The sequence below is a fragment of the Rutidosis leptorrhynchoides genome, chromosome 4 (genome assembly GCF_046630445.1).
Source record: "Rutidosis leptorrhynchoides isolate AG116_Rl617_1_P2 chromosome 4, CSIRO_AGI_Rlap_v1, whole genome shotgun sequence".
Taxonomy (NCBI): domain Eukaryota; kingdom Viridiplantae; phylum Streptophyta; class Magnoliopsida; order Asterales; family Asteraceae; genus Rutidosis; species Rutidosis leptorrhynchoides.
The window spans coordinates 64,303,858-64,325,865 of record NC_092336.1 but is presented as its reverse complement, the minus strand read 5'-3'; positions in this window follow the sequence as shown (position 1 = coordinate 64,325,865).

Here is a 22,008-nt window from a genome sequence, read left to right as displayed (position 1 = left end):
ATTATGTTGAATTTGAGCAGGATCTTGCGTACGCATATTTGTGTCAAAAATAAAACTGCATACCCAAGGATTTGTGTTGTAAAATATGCTCGAAATCGTGTTGTTATTATCATTTGTAAAGTTTGTAAGTCGAAGATTATCGCTAAATGATAATCATCTTTATTTTGTCCAAAGCTTGTATCAAAAATAAGAATCATGGTTTGTAATGTATAATATATGCAGTTTTTCTTTTAAAAATGTCGCATATAGAGGTCAATACCTCGCAATGAAATCATACGTTATCTAACACGTTCTTATGGTTAAGGACGGGTTATGACACAAATCGTATTACGTAAAATTTTCCTAAATTCCTTAAATTTCGGAAAACAATCATAACCATATCATTGGTTAAAACGATTCCATATTTACTCATTTAACTCTTTTGTGATAGCTTCATTCGTACGCTTCACATGATCGAATCGTTTTATCTATATCTTTCAATAATGATAAAACTCCATTATCACCTCATATTCGTCATGGAAACATTCTTATTGTTATCCATAACGACCTCTATCAAATTTCGGGGACGAAATTTCTTTAACGGGTAGGTACTGTAATGACCCGGAAATTTCCGACCAAATTTAAACCTTAATCTTTATATATTTTCGACACGATAAGCAAAATCTGTAATGTTGAGTCTAGAAAGTTTGAAATCTATATTCGGTTAATCAGTTATCATGTGACCATGCCTGACGATTCACGAACAATTGTGTGCAAATGAATATGTAAACATATATATATATATATATATATATATATATATATATAAGTGTAAATATATAATATTTATAAGGTATACTTTAATCAAATGGAATTGAAAATATAAAATAATCAGATAAATAAATAATTTTTGAACCTTTTTAATCAGGTTTCAAACAGTTAATGAGTGAAATAATTAAATATATTTAATCTAAAAATATGGGATTTTTCTGAATTAATTTTATCCGTAACTGTTTAGCAAAGGAGCACGATATTATAACTATGCAAATTGTGTCGGCTATGTAATAGTCATATGTACCCGTGACAATTGAAAATATCATTTGGGATTACTGTGTCTTTAAGAATCACATGTTTTTGTTTTAGAATGATATTATATTTATTATTATAATATTTATCTTCTTATTTGTGTCCCACTTTTTAAATTATGTTACAGCAAATGTCAACGAATGTAATTTCAATAGGAAGGAATCCAATGTTATCATACTGTGCAAAACTTTCCATGAATTATATATACATATAAAGGCATACTAGATAGAGATATATAGATATACTCCAGCCATTTTTTTCTTCTTCTTTTGTTTACTTCATGAAAACATCATCATCTTTTACCACCCCATCCATCCTTCACTCTCTTATTACCACCCAAGAACACTATCGAGCTACCATCTCTCCCATCAGAGACCACATCACCGAACCACCATAAATTACCCAACTAAACCGCCACTTTCACCTTCACCTTTGTGAACCCATAACCACCATCTAACTATTCTAAATACATACATACATTTACGCCTATAGATACATAACAGCTCGATCTCAACTTCCTGCGAAACCCTAGGCCTTCCACCACTGATTACCATAGCCACCATCGTCTACCAATATTCCTTCATCACTTAACTACCACAATGTTACACCTTGTTCTATATTTTTCTTTGTTTTCTATTCGAACAACCCATGAGCCTGCTACTAATTTCTATTAACAATATCACAAGTTCATGCTATCATGATCGAACAACGTTGAGTTTTCTTTGTTTCTATAGTGTACGTTTGATCAACCGCCACTACGAACCATAGCTACATTTACTGCACCACTTATTATGTTTCCTGTTTAAGTTTTTCTGTCAAACTCACGATGATGTAGCGCTTATGACTTCTGTTTTCCTAATCGAGCTAAACCGTCAAATAAGTAACTGCTACTACAGCTCGTTATTTTTGTTTCTGTTCAAACCTTCAATCTCACACCATTCTAGTTTAGCTAAAAACAACCACCATATACCCACCACAACCAAACCCATTTTAAAGATTTTTACTCGCTACTGTCGTTATCTGTTGTCCCTGTATCCTTTTCTCTGCTGTAGTAAACAGCCGTGAAACCACCACTCGCCATTCTATCCCTATCATACTTCCCCTCTCTATCTATAAACCCTAAATCACTCCATTGTTACTGTTACTATTTCCATTCTTTATCCTATTTTGAACAGTTCAAAAACCAAACACCAACCTTTGTAATTCTGATTGATAACGAAACCCATAAAACGATGATGATTAATCGAAGCTTGATTATTGTGGACGACTACTATATTTTATTCTTCTGTTCGAGTATTTTCACAAACCTGCAAATCATCGAATACAACCTAAGCTTTTAGAAATTAAAGCTGAAACAGACAGGTGTTATTCAATTGATTTAGTGGGAAATTTGATTTAACAAGAAACCTGAATTCCTCTTGTTGCTGTGGGTTGCGGCTGACGAGAACAAAGCAAGCAGGAAGAACGAAACCCTTTTTATTTATCGATTAGTTCAAATAGGCCATTTACACTGTTATTGGATTGGGCCGAAATCTTTTATTTAGAATGTTAGGCCAAATTTATTCTTGCACAAGTGGGCTGCAATATCAATTGCTTGTTGGGCCAAAAGAAGCTGAGTAAGGACGAGTTATAAAAATTAGATTATAGGTTATTTCGGAAAAATCGCGACAGTCCAGATGGATAGGGGTGTTTATGTGTAGCTGAGAGGTTGTGGGTTCAAACCCAGGCTCAAGCATTTCTTTTTGGAAACTTGTTACTTTAAGGTAGTATTCATATTCTTATTATTATTATTATTATTATTATTATTATTATTATTATTATTATTATTATTATTATTATTATTATTATTATTATTATTATTATTATTATTAGTATTATTATTATTATTATTATTATTATTATTATTATTACTATTATTATTATGTTATTACTATTATTATTAATATCTTGATTATGATTAAATGATAAAAGATGTTAAATTAAGTTGACATGGTTTAAAAGATAATGGTAAAATGATGAAAATGAAAATAAGTATAAGATAATATATAATCATGATAAATATTATAATTATGATTATTTTGGTATCATTATTAATATTATTATTTTATTATTATTAATATTATTATTATTATTAACATTATTATTATTATTATTATTATTATGATTACCAATATAAAGATTATAGATACAAATATTATTTTGAAAATGATTAAAATTACAATTATGTTACAATTTAATGAATTACTAATATTATTATTATTATTACTATAATACAACTTTTATTATTTATATTTTATCAAATAAACAATAGGTATATAAAAATATAATTAATACATATAACATAACTATATAAATATTTTTATAATAAATATTAAGTATTTATTTAAAAATATAAAATAAATATAGTTAATTAAGTAATGAAACATTTAATTTATTAATATAAAAAGTATATCACTAAAAAGTATATCACTAATAATATACGAATTTGTTCGATTACCATTATATGTGTTAATATAGATATAAATGATATAGGTTCGTGAATCCAAGGCCAACCCAACATTTGTTCAATGATGTTATATGTATTTTTACTACAAAATACAGTATGGTGAGTATATAGTCCCTTTTAAACTCTAAATATTTTTGGGCTGAGAATACATGCGCTGTTTTATAAATGATTTACGTTATGGACACAAGTGATCAAAAATAAATTCTACGTTGAGTTGTACCATGGCATATTTATTTATACTTGGTAGCTAATATTTACGTGAGGAGCGTAAACGCGAATCCTGTTGATAGATCTATCGGGCCTGACAACTCCAACCGGGCTGGACGACCAGTTTTAAACGGTTGGACAGTACTTCGTTTCGTTACTACACTTGGTACGGTGTAGGGTTTATTTAAGAATATGCTGCTGTGATTTAAATGTTAAGTATGGTTACCAAGTGCTCAACGACTTTTCCATACACGAGGAGTGTATTATGTATAAATATGAAATCTTGTGATCCATAGTTATAACGCTGCTAGCATCAAACCTATATATCTCACCAACTTTATGTTGACTTTTTAAAGCATGTTATTCTCAGGTACGAATTAAGTCTTTCGCTGTGCATTTGCTCATATTAAGGACGTTACTTGGAGTCGATCATCGCAATGGAAACAAATGTTGATGATTTCGTCCAGGGGGATAAGGACGGGTCCTCACAGTATAGCTAGATATAGATAGATAGATTTGTCAATGATAATTAATACTTATCATGTATGTATAGAGGGCATGTGTATATCCCTCATATTCTCCAAGTTAATTTGTTAATTGTTTAGGTTAATTCTACAAAACGTGTATTCCTAATATGCATAAAAAAATTTGATCAGTTTTGTAGACGTACTAAGATCTTAGATCAAACGTAATAACTAGATTAAAGGCGGAAAACACTAAACTAGGATGAATCGAATACTAAGTTCACCTTGGGATCAATCTAACCAACTAAATGTTGATATAATCGATGCCTTAATGATTGTATTCGGTTGGGGTATGGTCTGGGACAATAGTAACAGCGAAATACGATGGCAAGAGGGTGTAGGGTGTGTAACCTAACAATGTAACCCGACACCCATATTTATATACCATCACAGTGACCATCGGCCGGTGGTCTCTGACCTACGGCCGGTGGTGTTCGTCCCTCGACCGATGGTCTCTACCATCGGTCGATGGTCTGAGCTGCCAACCAAACAGCTTGAACCATTTTATGTCATTACTTTTTATCAAACCAAACACAATGTTTAAATGACAATATCCTTACACGACTGAAATATCAAACACAATACGAATAGAACATATTACAATGATAGAACTTGGGATTATGCACCAACAAACTCCCCCTAAGACCGAGTTCTATATCAAAAAGTCTTCAGTCGTCATCCAATTCATTCGTACGGATCAATCACCATGTTGTTCAAGTAGCACAGCTTAGCTACTTTCACATATTGTTCAGCCTGCACCTTGTTCTCGCGTCGATAAAGCATACGATTATAATATAACGTGAAAATGTCAGCCTCGGTACAGTTTCGCAGCCAAATCGGATCCAACACACGAATGCACTCAATATCATTCTCGTTCATCTTATCCAACACTATCACTGCTTCTTCTGAACGATCATCATAGAACCACTATCTGAATCTCTGACTCCAATTCTGCGGCAATTTCCTCAATGGTACATTCTTCATAGTCTTTGCCCGCTTGTACTTTACAATTCTTCGAGATTCACCAGTTCGAGGATTAACTTTGTAACTAATCCTAGGAAACTGTGGCCTAAAACCTTCCCAATTCTTAGAATTAAATGCAATACGAATCTTCTTCACCAGTAACGAAGATAGATCGTTCATTCCACAATTCAACATTCTTAACCTGGCAATCTGCATTAGCTCAAAGTACGGTAGTGACTTGAATTCGTGTCCATGTTTAAAATAATCAACACCAAACTCTCGTTTACCCGCAAACATGTTGAATTCTTCAATATAAGCCCAGGCTAGAATTCTTCCTTTCGCTTTCTTTCTCAGATTTATCATCTTCAAATACTTTGGCTCAAGCTTTGGTTTCTCACAATACTTCCTAATTCTCAATATATCTCTCCAATCAGCTTCCAACTTCTTAACTGATTCATCATTATACTTAACAGGCAAGAAACCTTCAGGCAACACTTCAGTTCTCTCCTTCTCTTTACACCTTCTGTTCAAAATCTCATCATTAGTTTTAAACAATTCATCAAAACCATGAAGATCTTCATTCTTATCATTTCGATATGTAAGAAAATCTTCATGAGTAACATCTTCGACTAAATCATCTACATCTCTATCGCTAAAACCCTCTGTAATCTCAGGGCCAAAAGAATCATCCTCAGATGGAGGATCATCGGACTGTGCGTCAGCAGCTTTAGCTTCTTCTTGCTCTAGACGCACCAGTTCATCCAGCTCAGCTCTAGTGAATTTGTGAGGGATCTCTCCCTCTTCTAAATCATCATAAACAACAGAATGCTTGAGCTCATCTTGTTTAGAAAAGAAATCACTAAAACTATAATCAATTTTAAGAGGAATTACTGATAGTGCTGTTGCATTAGTGGAACCAGGAGCCTCCACCATTCTGTTTTCAGGCTCATCTTCAGGAATCTCAATCAAATCAAACTTTTCTTCCCAATCAGTCACCTTGGCAATAGCTGTTGCTGCCAACTCCTTAGCTTGTGAAGCCTCTCTCTTTGCTTCAGTCAACAACAAAGACTGATCACCAACCTTCTTCTGCAACAAGTCAACTTGTAAAGTTAATCGTGCAACATCTTCAGACTTAACACGGTTCTCCTCCGTCAGCTTCTCTACCTTTTCATCCATCTCCTTTCTCATTCTCAAATTATCAGCCATAGCTTGAACATATAGATCATTCAAAGTACGGAGAGTTTGGGAGCCAACACCTCCTTCTGTTCCAGCATGTGGAGGAGCTTCAGGAGTAGGAGTAGAAACAGTCTCCTGAGACACTTGTTGTGCCACGAGTAGTGATTGATGAGTTGATTGGGTTTGTTATAGTGGTAGTTGTTGTACATGAGTTTGTGAAGGCTGAGTTCCCTGGGTAGCACCAGTAGCTGATCCACCGGTATTTTTATAAACGAACCTAAACCTCTTCTTCGGTCTGAACTTTATTGACACCTGAGAACCCTCATCTTCAACCACTCTCCTTCCTTCACCTCTCAAAGCATCCTCAACACCAACATTAGGATTAACAGCTCCAATTTCATCAACTAATCCACCAGTACCTGACCCACAGCAGCTTGGGTATTCACCGGCTGATCCACCTCCTCATCACTATTAGCCACTTCGAAATCAGGCTCTCTATCAGACACACTATTTTCATTCCTCTACTTCTTCCCTGGAGGACACTGATAGTTTTCCTTCGCAAGATGACACACAAGCTTGCCATCATCAGCACTCTTCTTCTTCTGGTTCAGTCTATTGAATGTAAGATCTGTCATATGTTTCAGCTCAATGACATCTTTCTTCAATCTGGGCAAATCCACGGTTTGACGGTTGATCATAACTTGTAAGAACCTCGGATAAATTAAGTACAACTGGCTCGTCACATTCTCCACCAGCAAATCAAAGATAACCCCCGAGAAATTGAAATCAGCCTTCAAAACCAACGCAGCAAACATTCCTTGATAGATCTCGCTCAATTCATCAAACCCGCCTTGTAACGGACTTAAGCATTTAACCACAACCAATGACAAGTATCTGTATGGTGGAGTGAACCCACTTCTCTTGATTGTAGATCTCGTAATATCACCAGTATACTTGCACCTTAACACACATCCCGTAATCTTTGTCTTTGACAACTTCTTTGGCATATCCTCATTATCCTCAAACAAGAATGTATTACGAATCGTATCTTCAGATATCTTAATCTCTTGACCACAAACAGAACTCACAATCACCTTTCTGTCATCAACTGTCTCAATCCTTGCATGTTCCCAGAATTCTCTCTGATGAGAATAATACGCAGTACATGGCATGGACACAACAACAAAAATTCTAGAACGCTTTAGAAACTCTATCACTCCTTTGTATTTTCCAGCATTTGGACCCTTCTCGTTCAGACAAGCAGTCAAAATTGAACCACTGCAGGCTTTCAACCCTGGAAGATCAGCTGATTCAGGTCCACCTGAAGATTCAGTTTCAGATCCATGAACTACCTGTTCTTGATCTATTTGCACACCTGGCATGATTAACAATAACTGCAAACACAATTTCAAATCAGCATCATATATTCATGACTTATTAGATATCACAATTTGATCATCACAGAATATATTACATTATTTAGAGTAGAAGATCAAGATCACGATTGCATGTCCGAAGTAAGATTATTACAGACATAGAGTAGTGCATTGATGCTAACAGGCTAGCATCATCAAACTACATACCAGGCTAAAAATACATATTAATAACACAAGCAAAACACATAAACATAAAATTAAAATCACTTATCCCACAATGGGATTCTCTGGCACTAGCTTCTTGACATATTGAACCACGCCAAGTTTCTCAAACAAGTTATGCAATAAAGCTGCATAGGGATATGGTTCTTCCATCTCAAGAAAATCTTTCATCACATGAACGAGAAAGTGACCCATATTCACTTGAATACCCTCTAGTAGGCAATACAAAAGCAGAGCTTCAGTACCAGACAACAGATTATCTTCTTCTCTCGTAAAGGTCACATTACTTTTGATTATTCTCAAGTGTATCTCATGTTGATGTGACACATCGTCATCACTAATCTCAACCCTACCAGCATTAACTACTCTCCTTGGCTTGCATATCCTTGCAATTATGTCAGATATTTTGAATTTGTTGGGAATCCTTCTTAAATCTTTGCTAGGATACAGTATGTTAACACCAGTGTGAGGAACATTTAATGTAACATCCCGCCTTTTTCCGTCAACTTTTCCGTTTAACTATTTTAAACTCTGTTATATGTTTATAACATCTCCCGTTAAAACGCGTTTCAATTATCTTGTTTAGGTAATTTAACGCACCCGATTGCAACTTGAGGGACTTGTTTCGCCAAGACACCAAAGTGGTGACTAGCCACTTGACTAGTCAACCCCTTCCACCTCATTTCTTCATTTTAATTTTCCTTTTCATCTAACACTTCCACCATTTCTTTAAATTCATCAAAAAGCAATTCCTCATCCAAATTCGTTCAAGAAGGATTCGATCAAAACAAATTACATATTTGAACTCCTCGTGATCTCCTCTTCGATTCCATACCGATTTCATCAAGTTTGGGTAACTTTCTAAAATCACTAATTTTATGTGTCCTTGAGATTTTTGAGTTAAAAGGTTGTTAATTAGTGTCTATGGCTCAAGTCTAGTATGATTATGTAATTTGTATGCTTGTTCTTGCTATTATGATGTAACTAGTTCATTATGAAAGAATACTTGCTTGATCTTGAGTTTTAGGTGTTCATATGTTGTTTAATGATGAAAGTTCATGTTTGAATTGTGTTCCTAACATCACTAGCTTTAAATTGGTATGTAGGTTGACATGGATTAGTTTCATATGCAAGATTGTTGAATTTGTGATTTTGGGTTAGGGTTTGATAGAAGTAAATTGATTTTTGATGCTTTGAATGCTTGATAATGTTAATTGTAAGTGTTAGGTTGTGTTGTATGCTTAATTACCTTCGAAACGGCATATCGCTCATGTAAGTTGGTTAACAAATCATTAAATTGCATTTATGACTTGTATGCATTGAATGAGGAACATTAATTGCGGTTTTTGGTTGTTGTAAATGGAAATTTGATTGATGATATGTGTTTAGTTGCATCCCTCGTCAAAATACCTTTCCAACGACGTATGATAGGCGTTATGAATGTTTGCGGGTCAAGTGTTGTGTTAGAAATGGTTTTAGTTCATGCATACTTTGAAAACTGACCAGAATTCTCTGCCCAGGTAGTGGCGCGGCGCGCCACATCCCCGCGCGGCGCGCAGAATCACCTGGCCAGATTCTGACCTCTTGGACCCATTTCACGTGAAATGTTTGACTAGCTACCGACCTCCGATTCACATGAAACTTGTTTTAATATACTTGTATATGAATAATTAGCATAGAAAATTTGTCCGGGACCCGACCCGAACATGTTGACTTTTTCGTTGACTTTGACCCGACCAAGTTTGACTTTTTGTCAAACTTAACCAATTAATTATGCAATCTTTCTAACATGATTCTATACTTGTATCTTGCATGAAACTTGACAATTTGCCTCACATGCTACATAATAGAGTCGTGTCGAGCCATAGGACTAATTGAACAACTTTGACCCTTCGTGACTACCGTTATTGATACAACCTATTTGTTTAGGTCGAGACTAGCACTGTTCTTTGCACGTTTACTTGTCGAAGTACTATTACACTCTTGCAATCAAAGGTGAGATCATAGTCCCACTTTTACTCTTTTTGAACTTACTTTTGGGATGAGAAAACATAAACGTTCTTTTAAACTACGTGAACACAAGTACAGGGAAAACAAACATTCTACATACGAGTTTGAACACAAATCCTCAATTCAATTATCATTAGTTACATCAGATGGTGTAAGCGAGAACTTATATTATATGGCCATATGGGTTTGACAAACCCTCACTTCGGACGGTTCGCTACCGTCTACGGGTGAAATATATTTTCGGGAAACAGTGTATGTTCTAACACTATTATTACGGGGTTCAACGGACGGAATGTTAAGCTTTGATAATTGGGTGCTCGTGAATATTAACTTTTAGAATGTACTATGACTTTATCGATGTTGCAAATCTTGTGGTTCAACTTACTTTTACTCACTTATTTATTTAAACCTATGATTTCACCAACGTTTTCGTTGACAGATTCTCTATGTTTTTCTCAGGTCCTTGAACTTAGGTGATACATGCTTCCGCTCATACTTTTTGATACTTGCATTGGATGTCGAGTATACTTGCATACGTGGAGCGTCTTTTTGGCTACTTTAAACTATGTCGCACGTGTTTCATATGAACTATAACTTTTGTTATGTACTAGCCTTGGGAATTACTTTTGTAAACATTGAAACATCCTTTTATGAAATGAATGCGACATATTTTCGGTCAAACTTTGTTATAAAGACTTACGACCATGTAATGGGACCATACGTAGATGACGCCGTCATTTGACGATTTGTCGGGGTCGCTACAAGTGGTATCAGAGCCTTGGTTGTAGGGATTTAGAGTTCATTGGTGTCAACCCCGAGTCATAGGGTACATTGGTGAGTCTAGACTACAACCGGAATATAGACTTGACATAGGAATTACTTGGCAAATTGTGCATTTATACTCGAACTCTCTTACTCATATCTACTCTTATTCTATCTTAATCTTATGTTGTATAATTTAATTGACACGCCACCTTGACTATATGAGATAATGTTGAATGCACATATGAATTAGGGTAATATAATTCCCGGAAATTATATTACGGTGACTCATATGAACATACCGACATTATGACATAAAGAATTTAAGGCGAGTCAAGGATAATTTTCTCTCTATCTTTATCCCATATCACGGTTAGTATTATTTAGAATACTAACCAACGGTATTCTTTTGTTTTGAAGGAACAATGCCTCGTCGTGTGCCACGCCGTGAAACTCCCGAACAAGCCTTGCAACGAATGGTAGCCACCGCCGTTGAGGCCGCCATGGCCGGTCACTCCACCAACAACAACAACAATAATAACAACCACAACAACAACAACCAAGGAGCCGGTAACTCTAGCGAAGGGTGCTCCTACAAAGCTTTCATGGGGTGCAAACCTCACACTTATGATGGAACCGGGGGACCGGTTGTGCTTACTCGTTGGTTTGAACAAACGGAAGCCGTCTTTAGCATAAGCGGTTGTCGGGACCAAGACAAGGTCAAATACTCCACCCACACTTTCTCCGGGGTTGCTCTAACATGGTGGAACACCTATGTTCAATCGGTGGGTACCGATGAAGCTCATGCCCTCTCTTGGGCCGATCTAAAGGAAAAGATGATTGTTGAATATTTTCCGCGCGAAGAAACCCGAAAGCTCGAGCAAGAGCTAAGAGCTTTGAAGGCGGTCGGGAACGATCTTAAGGCTTATAACCTACGTTTCGCCGAACTATCTTTGATGTGTCCTAATCTTGTTAACCCCGAATCTCAAAGGATTGAGCTCTACATGCACGGTCTTCCAAAAAGCATCAAACAAGGGGTGATGTCATCCAAACCCACTACTCATCAAGCCGCTATGAACATGGCCCGCCAATTAATCGAAACGGTTGACGAAATTGTAGTACCGGCTCCTAAGGCCGAAGACAAGTCGGGTGGCAACAAAAGGAAATGGGAAGCCACTCCATCAACCAACTACAACAACAACACCTTCACCAAAAAGCCTTTCAACAACGACGGCAAGAAAGGTTATGTCGGAAACTTACCTTTTTGCAACAAATGCCACAAGCATCATTACGGCGAATGTAACAAGCTAGTTTGTCACCTTTGCCAAGGAGTTGGTCATAGGGCCAACAATTGCACAAGCGCCGCCCCCGTCGCTCGAAAGGGGCCAAATCCTCCAAAGACTGTCACTTGTTATGAATGTGGCCAAACGGGCCATTATAAGAACGAATGCCCAAAGAAGAAAGCCAACCCCAACAACCGAGGCCGAGCCTTCAACATCAACACCGAGGAAGCCCGAGATGACAATGAACTAGTCACGGGTACGTTTCTTCTCAACAACTCTTATGTTACTTGCTTATTCGATTCGGGTGCCGATAAATGTTTTGTGTCTAAGACTTTGACTCCTACTCTTTGCACTTCACCACACTCTTTAGATACTACTTATTCCATCGAAGTGGTCGACGGAAAACTTTTAAGTGCTGACACATACTACCGGGGGTGTACTTTGAACATTTTGGGTAACGAATTTGAAATTGACTTAATACCCATGGAACTAGGAAGTTTTGATGTAATAATCGGTATGAATTGGATGGTCAAAAATAAATCTCACATTGTTTGCGATCTTCACGCAATCCGAATTCCTATCGAGAACGGTGAACCCTTGATTGTCTATGGCGACAACAATTGCACCGGACTCAATCTCGTTTCGTGCCTTAAAGTTAGAAAACTACTCCGTAAGGGTTGTTTCGCGATTCTTGCTCACGTTAGGAAAGTCGAGGCCGATGAAAAGCGCATCGATAATGTGCCAATTGTTAGTGACTTTTCCGATGTGTTTCCCGACGAATTACCGGGTCTTCCACCTCATCGACCGGTTGAATTTCAAATCGATCTTATTCCGGGAGCCGCACCCGTAGCGCGTGCACCATATAGACTCGCTCCATCCGAATTGCAAGAATTGCAAAGTCAAATCCAAGAGTTACTTGACCGTGGTTTCATTCAACCTAGCCATTCACCATGGGGCGCTCCGATTTTGTTCGTCAAGAAGAAAGACGGATCCCTACGGATGTGCATCGATTATCGTGAACTAAACAAATTGATGATTAAAAACCGATATCCTCTTCCGTGCATTGATGACCTCTTTGATCAACTACAAGGTTCTCGTGTATATTCAAAAATCGATCTCCGTTCGGGTTATCATCAACTAAGGGTTAAGGGGGAAGATATCTCCAAAACCGCTTTCCGGACTCGTTATGGTAGTTATGAATTCCTTGTCATGCCTTTCGGTCTCACTAACGCACCGGCGGTGTTCATGGATCTCATGAACCGCGTACCTCGACAAATTCGTTATCGTGTTCATCGATGATATTTTGGTCTATTCTAAAAGCGAAGAGGAACACAAAGAACATCTCCGACTCGTGCTTGAACTCTTGAGAAAAGAACAACTCTATGCCAAGTTCTCCAAGTGTGAATTTTGGTTGAAGGAAGTTCAATTCCTCGGTCACGTTGTAAGTGATCAAGGCATTAAAGTCGATCCCGCATAAATCGAAGCCATTAGTAAATGGGAGACTCCTACTACTCCTACTCAAATTCGTCAATTCTTGGGTCTCGCCGGATACTATCGTAAATTCATCAAGGATTTCTCCCTAATCACTCGTCCTCTAACCGCGTTAACTCACAAGGAACGAAAGTTCATTTGGTCATCCGAACAAGAAACCGCTTTCCAAATCTTGAAAACTAAGCTAACCACCGCTCCTATCTTGTCACTTCCCAAAGGCAATGATGATTTTGTTGTATATTGTGATGCCTCGAAAAACGGTTATGGGTGTGTACTAATGCAACGAAAGAAAGTCATTGCTTATGCCTCTCGACAACTCAAGGTTCACGAACGAAACTACACGACACATGATCTTGAACTCGGAGCCGTCATCTTTGCACTTAAGCTATGGAGACATCACCTTCTTGGTACCAAGAGTACTATCTTTACCGATCACAAAAGTCTCCAACATATCTTCGATAAAAAGCAACTAAACATGAGACAACGAAGGTGGATTGAAACCTTGAACGATTACAATTGTGAGCTTCGTTACCACCCCGAAAAGGCTAATGTAGTGGCCGATGCCTTAAGTTGAAAGGAAAGAACGGTACCTCTTCGCGTCCGAGCATTAAACATCACCATCCACTCAAATCTTAATAGCCAAATTCGTGTAGCCCAAGAGGAGGCTCTTAAAGACAACCACATCGGACGTGAACTTTTAAACATCCTCGTCTCTCGATTCGAAGTTAAGGAGAACGGACTTCGATATTACTCCGGAAGAATTTGGGTGCCTAGATATGGCGACTTACGAAACCTCATCCTAGACGAAGCCCACAAATCACGATACTCGATTCATCCCGGCGCCAATAAGATGTACCATGACCTTAAAGAACAGTATTGGTGGCCGAATATCAAAAAGGAAGTTGCTAGATACGTTGCCAAATGTTTGACTTGCGCTAAAGTCAAAGCCAAACACCAAAGACCGTCCGGGTTACTTCAACAACCCGAGATCCCACAATGGAAGTGGGAAAGGATCACGATGGATTTTATCACCAAACTACCGAAAACGTCGGGCGGTTATGATACTATTTGGGTCATTGTTGACCGCCTCACCAAATCCGCGCACTTTCTTGCCATGAAAGAAACCGATAAAATGGAGAAACTTGCACGACTTTACATTAAGGAGATTGTAGCCCGACACGGTGTACCTTTATCGATTATATCCGACCGAGATGGTCGTTTCGTTTCTAGATTTTGGCGTACGTTACAAGAAGCGTTGGGGACGCGTTTGGACATGAGCACCGCATATCATCCACAAACCGATGGGCAAAGTGAACGTACAATACAAACCTTAGAGAATATGTTACGAGCTTGCGTTGTTGATTTTGGAAAAGCTTCGGACAAGCACTTACCTCTCGCCGAGTTCTCTTATAACAATAGTTATCACGCGAGTATTAAGGCCGCACCTTTTGAAGCGTTATATGGTCGAAGTAGGTGACGTGCAAATTTCCGGACCCGAACTCATTCACGAAACCACCGAGAAGATCCTTCAAATCCGAGATAGGCTTCGGACGGCCCGGAGTCGTCAAAAATGCTATACCGACAAAAGACGCAAGGACCTCGAATTTCAAGTCGGTGACCGCGTCATGTTAAAAGTCGCACCTTGGAAAGGTATCATCCGTTTTGGAAAACGTGGGAAACTAAATCCACGGTATGTTGGTCCTTTCGAGATCTTAGAGCGTGTTGGAACCGTTGCGTATCGTTTGGATCTTCCGCCTCAACTAAGCTCCGTCCATCCTACCTTTCATATATCTAACTTGAAGAAATGTCTTGCCGAGCCCGATATCGTCGTCCCTCTCGAGGAACTCACTATAAATGACAAACTCCACTTTGTGGAGGAACCGGTTGAAATTGTGGACTACGTCGAGAAGGAATTAAAACAAAGCCGGATCCCGATTGTTAAGGTTCGTTGGAACGCCAAAAGGGGACCCGAGTTTACTTGGGAAAGAGAAGATCAAATGCGAAAGAAACACCCTCATCTATTCCCGGTTCCGGAAACGTCAGATTCCGAGGAAGAAACAACGACTACTACGCCTACCTAAATTTCGGGACGAAATTTCTTTTAAGGTGTAGGTAATGTAACATCCCGCCTTTTTCCGTCAACTTTTCCGTTTAACTATTTTAAACTCCGTTATATGTTTATAACATCTCCCGTTAATACGCGTTTCAATTATCTTGTTTAGGTAATTTAACTCACCCGATTGCAACTTGAGGGACTTGTTTCGCCAAGACACCAAAGTGGTGACTAGCCACTTGACTAGTCAACCCCTTCCACCTCATTTCTTCATTTTAATTTTCCTTTTCATCTAACACTTCCACCATTTCTTTAAATTCATCAAAAAGCAATTCCTCATCCAAATTCGTTCAAGAAGGATTCGATCAAAACAAATTACATATTTGAACTCCTCGTGATCTCCTCTTCGATTCCATACCGATTTCATCAAATTTGGGTAACTTTCTAAAATCACTAATTTTATGTGTTCTTGAGATTTTTGAGTTAAAAGGTTGTTAATTAGTGTCTATGGCTCAAGTCTAGTATGATTATGTAATTTGTATGCTTGTTCTTGCTATTATGATGTAACTAGTTCATTATGAAAGAATACTTGCTTGATCTTGAGTTTTAGGTGTTCATATGTTGTTTAATGATGAAAGTTCATGTTTTAATTGTGTTCCTAACATCACTAGCTTCAAATTGGTATGTAGGTTGACATGGATTAGTTTCATATGCAAGATTGTTGAATTTGTGATTTTGGGTTAGGGTTTGATAGAAGTAAATTGATTTTTGATGCTTTGAATGCTTGATAATGTTAATTATAAGTGTTAGGTTGTGTTGTATGCTTAATTACCTTCGAAACGGCATATCGCTCATGTAAGTTGGTTAACAAATCATTAAATTGCATTTATGACTTGTATGCATTGAATGAGGAACATTAATTGCGGTTTTTGGTTGTTGTAAGTGGAATTTTGATTGATGATATGTGTTTAGTTGCATCCCTCGTCAAAATACCTTTCCAACGACGTATGATAGGCGTTATGAATGTTTGCGGGTCAAGTGTTGTGTTAGAAATGGTTTTAGTTCGTGCATACTTTGAAAACTGACCAGAATTCTCTGCCCAGGTAGTGGCGCGGCGCGCCACATCCCCGCGCGGCGCGCAGAATCACCTGGCCAGATTCTGACCTCTTGGACCCATTTCACGTGAAATGTTTGACTAGCTACCGACCTCCGATTCACATGAAACTTGTTTTAATATACTTGTATATGAATAATTAGCATAGAAAATTTGTCCGGGACCCGACCCGAACATGTTGACTTTTTCGTTGACTTTGACCCGACCAAGTTTGACTTTTTGTCAAACTTAACCAATTAATTATGCAATCTTTCTAACATGATTCTATACTTGTATCTTGCATAAAACTTGACAATTTGCCTCACATGCTACATAATCGAGTCGTGTCGAGCCATAGGACTAATTGAACAACTTTGACCCTTCGTGACTACCGTTATTGATACAACCTATTTGTTTAGGTCGAGACTAGCACTGTTCTTTGCACGTTTACTTGTCGAAGTACTATTACACTCTTGCAATCAAAGGTGAGATCATAGTCCCACTTTTACTCTTTTTGAACTTACTTTTGGGATGAGAAAACATAAACGTTCTTTTAAACTACGTGAACACAAGTACAGGGAAAACAAACATTCTACATACGAGTTTGAACACAAATCCTCAATTCAATTATCATTAGTTACATCAGATGGTGTAAGCGAGAACTTATGTTATATGGCCATATGGGTTTGACAAACCCTCACTTCGGACGGTTCGCTACCGTCTACGGGTGAAATATATTTTCGGGAAACAGTGTATGTTCTAACACTATTATTACGGGGTTCAACGGACGGAATGTTAAGCTTTGATAATTGGGTGCTCGTGAATATTAACTTTTAGAATGTACTATGACTTTATCGATGTTGCAAATCTTGTGGTTCAACTTACTTTTACTCACTTATTTATTTAAACCTATGATTTCACCAACGTTTTCGTTGACAGATTCTCTATGTTTTTCTCAGGTCCTTGAACTTAGGTGATACATGCTTCCGCTCATACTTTTTGATACTTGCATTGGATGTCGAGTATACTTGCATACGTGGAGCGTCTTTTTGGCTACTTTAAACTATGTCGCACGTGTTTCATATGAACTATAACTTTTGTTATGTACTTGCCTTGGGAATTACTTTTGTAAACATTGAAACATCCTTTTATGAAATGAATGCGACATATTTTTGGTCAAACTTTGTTATAAAGACTTACGACCATGTAATGGGACCATACGTAGCTGACGCCGTCATTTGACGATTTGTCGGGGTCGCTACATTTAACAGGTTTGAGAATTCCTCCATGGTCCACTTATACTGTTGGTCAAATAGGCCTGAGTGCACAAATCTCTTCTTACTATCTTCTAAGGCCACATTGGCATAAAATTCCCACAACAATTTAGGACAAAAGTAATCCCCGATGTCCAAGAATGCTTGACACCCAATTTGTTCCAACGGCTATAGGTCTGTCGAGTCGCAATGACCTTTTGTTCCACTAGAATGGGTCGTCCACTAGCTAGAATTCTCCTACGGTTGATGTTAAACATACATTGCCCAACAAAAGAACCACCTGACATTCTAATACAAACTACAAGCACTAGCATTAGATAGGCATAACAAACATTACCAGTGACCTAAAAATCATACAAATTCAATATAAAACTGCACCATCGGTCTAATTAAGTGACCATCGGTCGATGGACTAGACCATCGGCCCGATGGTATAGACCTACTACAGCTGGTCTACCCACAACCCAAGATTTTATCATCGGTCTAACTTAGGGACCTACGTCCGAGGGTGAAGACCTACGGCTGAGTGTAAGACACCATCAGTCGAGGGTCAGAGACCTTCGGCCGAAGGGTCAGAGACCTTCGGCCGAGGGTAGTTCATCAGATCTGTGTTTACCCAACTTTTCAAATCGATTAATCTGTTGTATTTGGTTCGATTCCTGGTCACAAAAGCATCTAAAGAGGCCGATTAACACAATTATATCATCAATTTTAACAGTTTATGTCAAATAGTCACTCGATTAAAGTTTTATACATCAAACATAAAATCAACGATTTAAACCAAATGAAAACGAGTTAGAATACCTCGTTAGTGGTGCTGGAATCACAAGAGAAAGATGCACAAATCTATCGGACAAAAACTCCTATCGCTTACACTTGATAATCGAAGGTAAAAATCTCACCAAATTGCACAAAGTGACTGACCCGATCGACTTTGGTCTTTTTATACTCTCTCAGTGACCATCGGCCGATGGTCTTGTCCTTTGGCTCGTTGGTCTAGACAATCGGTCGAGTGTCAGAGTCCTTCGGCCGAGGGTAAAGACTGTCGGCCGGTAGTCTTAACTTTGAAAATTAAAACTTAAAATTTTTCACATTCAAACTTTACCTTCTTTTTCACATCCACTCCCCCTGGGACTGATCTCCACAGTATAAAAACAAACACGCTTTGTTCCTTTAAGCTCTAAACAACTTATTTTCAAGTTTAACGTAAAACATAGGATTCCTTTCACAGTAAACCTTTCCGAGAACTGAGTTGTTGAGCTTAAAATACAAAACAGAAATGCGCATGCCACTAACTTATGAATGCAAATATTTTGGATTTTTCAGATATGAATGCACATGCAAATACACAAAGCAAACTACTGTAAAAGATTCAGCCTGTCATGATCAATAATATTATAACAGACATATTCAGTAACTTTTAACCTTTCAGGTCTGCAATAATTCAACTTCTAACATTAGTCTAATTAAACAATAGCATAAACAGATATATGATGTTATCAGCATAAGAACAAGTGTTACTGCTTATCATGAAGCACACTAAGAAGAGTATAACACATGTTTTTGTGAGTTGACAAATCAAATTGATTTAATCTATTGATTCGGGGATCAGAACTGAACTATGTTGACATGTTATTCCACAATTTATTCATTAACATATTTTATAAAGCATATACAGAACAACTTTCAAATATATCAATAAACATTTACCAACTTTCACCCTAGACTTCGATGATCACGTTATATTAATTACTTTAACATTTTTCAATGCCAGATTTTGATCACAAAGTCAGTCCTCATATGAGATCGCACGATTTCTCAGGTAGAAAAATTGAGCACAACATGTTGACGATGTCATATTATCACATCAATGTACTTTCGATTTGATTGAACAGAACCATCTCACGATGTTTCTAGCAACCCTGTCAGCCATGAGCTTCTACCTTAAACTTACACTTTTCGTTTCAGATACCATTGTGAATCTCAAATTTATTGCATACTTTGTTAAGGCGCATACCGGCCACTATAAGCCCCATACTTAAACGGAAATCGTATGATGTATGATGTTGGATGGATGGAAGTGATATATATATATATATATATATATATATATATATATATATATATATATATATATATATATATATATATATATATATATTGAGTGATGGAACGCTAAGATACCTTTCAAAAGATATTCCCTGCTATCCAGGTCAATAGGTATAGTCCCATACCACAGACAAAAGATGTAAAGTTCACCAAATGTGATGTGAACTAAATGATTTAAGTTCTCTATATCTGATGATCTGATAAATTTCTCCCCCTTAGATGTAGATAACTAAATCGTCCAAACAATTCTCCGATTGTAATATTGATATGGCCGAAACGGACGGTTTTATTTGCGCGGTGTCGTCGGGCCGCGGCTTGCCGGAATCAGCCACTCGTGGGAGTACGGTACTTGTTTTAAATTTATATTTAGCGGGGCCTAAATCTTACTACTCCTTATAAGTAAGGGAAGTATGACCTATGGTCGTATTTTTGAGATATCAGTAACATCGAACCTATATTATGACCTAAGATAGTTAGGGAGTAGTGAATATTTGTTTTGGGATTTTCTAGTTTATAAGATAGATAAAGTAAATGCGATAAAATTTGTAATTCAGATAAGGTTAAAGTAAGTGCATACTATGACTGCATCAGTTATTCTGCCGAGATTATGGAATGCTGGCTCATGAATAGGCAGAGGCCTTGTATTCATTACACTAGTCCTAAATGCCCCTGTCATAAGACATGTCACTGGGAAATGCGTTAGGCTTGAAGATTCTGAATAGACAGCAACGCCCCTTACCCCCGACGCCCGTGCAGTCTGACTACAGGCATACACGTTCAGACGACTCATCCAATTGAGCGACTCGGTTGGGTGGCGTATTAACGTTCCAAAATAGTCTAAACTTTCTTAAGCGTAATGGAATACTTGGTTTACCATATCCGAGAGATGTGATGTGTTTCAATGCTTTCGTTAAGACAAAATTACTCACGTCGTCCTTGAATTTGTATCTAAATCACTAGCGTCGTCCTTAAAGTTTTTTTTTGCTGAGGTCATCCCTTTACTTTCAAAAAGTAACGTTCGACGTCCTTCCGTCTACTTTCCTTCCATTTTTCCGTTAAGCTGAAGCATGTGCTAGACATGTGAGGGTATTTTTGTCTTTTTCTTGTTTTTTTTACTTTTTTTAATATCTTTTCTTCCCCACCTAATTTTGATCATTAAATTAAAATCCAAAATACAACATCATCTTATCCATCACCTACAATCAAACAACAACATATTCAATATCGATCATCTCTCTCATCGTTAATCATCAACATCATTCAAACTTCTTCAAATCTTACAAAATCTTAATAAACTGCATCAGATTTATAAACAAAAATGGAACCATCATCATCACCTTCGTTCTTCATCTTCAAGCTCTAAATTAGGCATCTCCTATTTTGAAGATCAAAGTTAAATCTGAGATCAGATCCGTTTTCGTTATCACTTGTTCGATCTATTTGATCGTTCAACCGAATCAAAAAGAAGCAAAAAATTCCCAGATCTGAAGTTGTTCGCTCAGAAACGAAGATCCAGTCGTCCAAAATCATAAACCACCACACCTAGCAAATTCTAGACTCGTTATTTGTAATTCTAACTTCCGTTGCACTTTCCATCACTGTTTTAGTCATCGATTTAGATCCAGCTAACGCGTTTGTCGTCACTCTGTCACGGAAGTTGCAGTCGGATGAACTCCCTATATTCTTTTGTTTCAGGGAAATACGCATGTTGTTTATGAAATGTCCCGTTCTTATTGATTAAAAACGTTCCATATTAATTGATTTCGTTGCGAGGTTTTGACCTCTATATGAGACGTTTTTCAAAGACTGCATTCATTTTTAAACAAACCATAACCTTTATTTCATCAATAAAGGTTTAAAAAGCTTTACGTAGATTATCAAATAATGATAATCT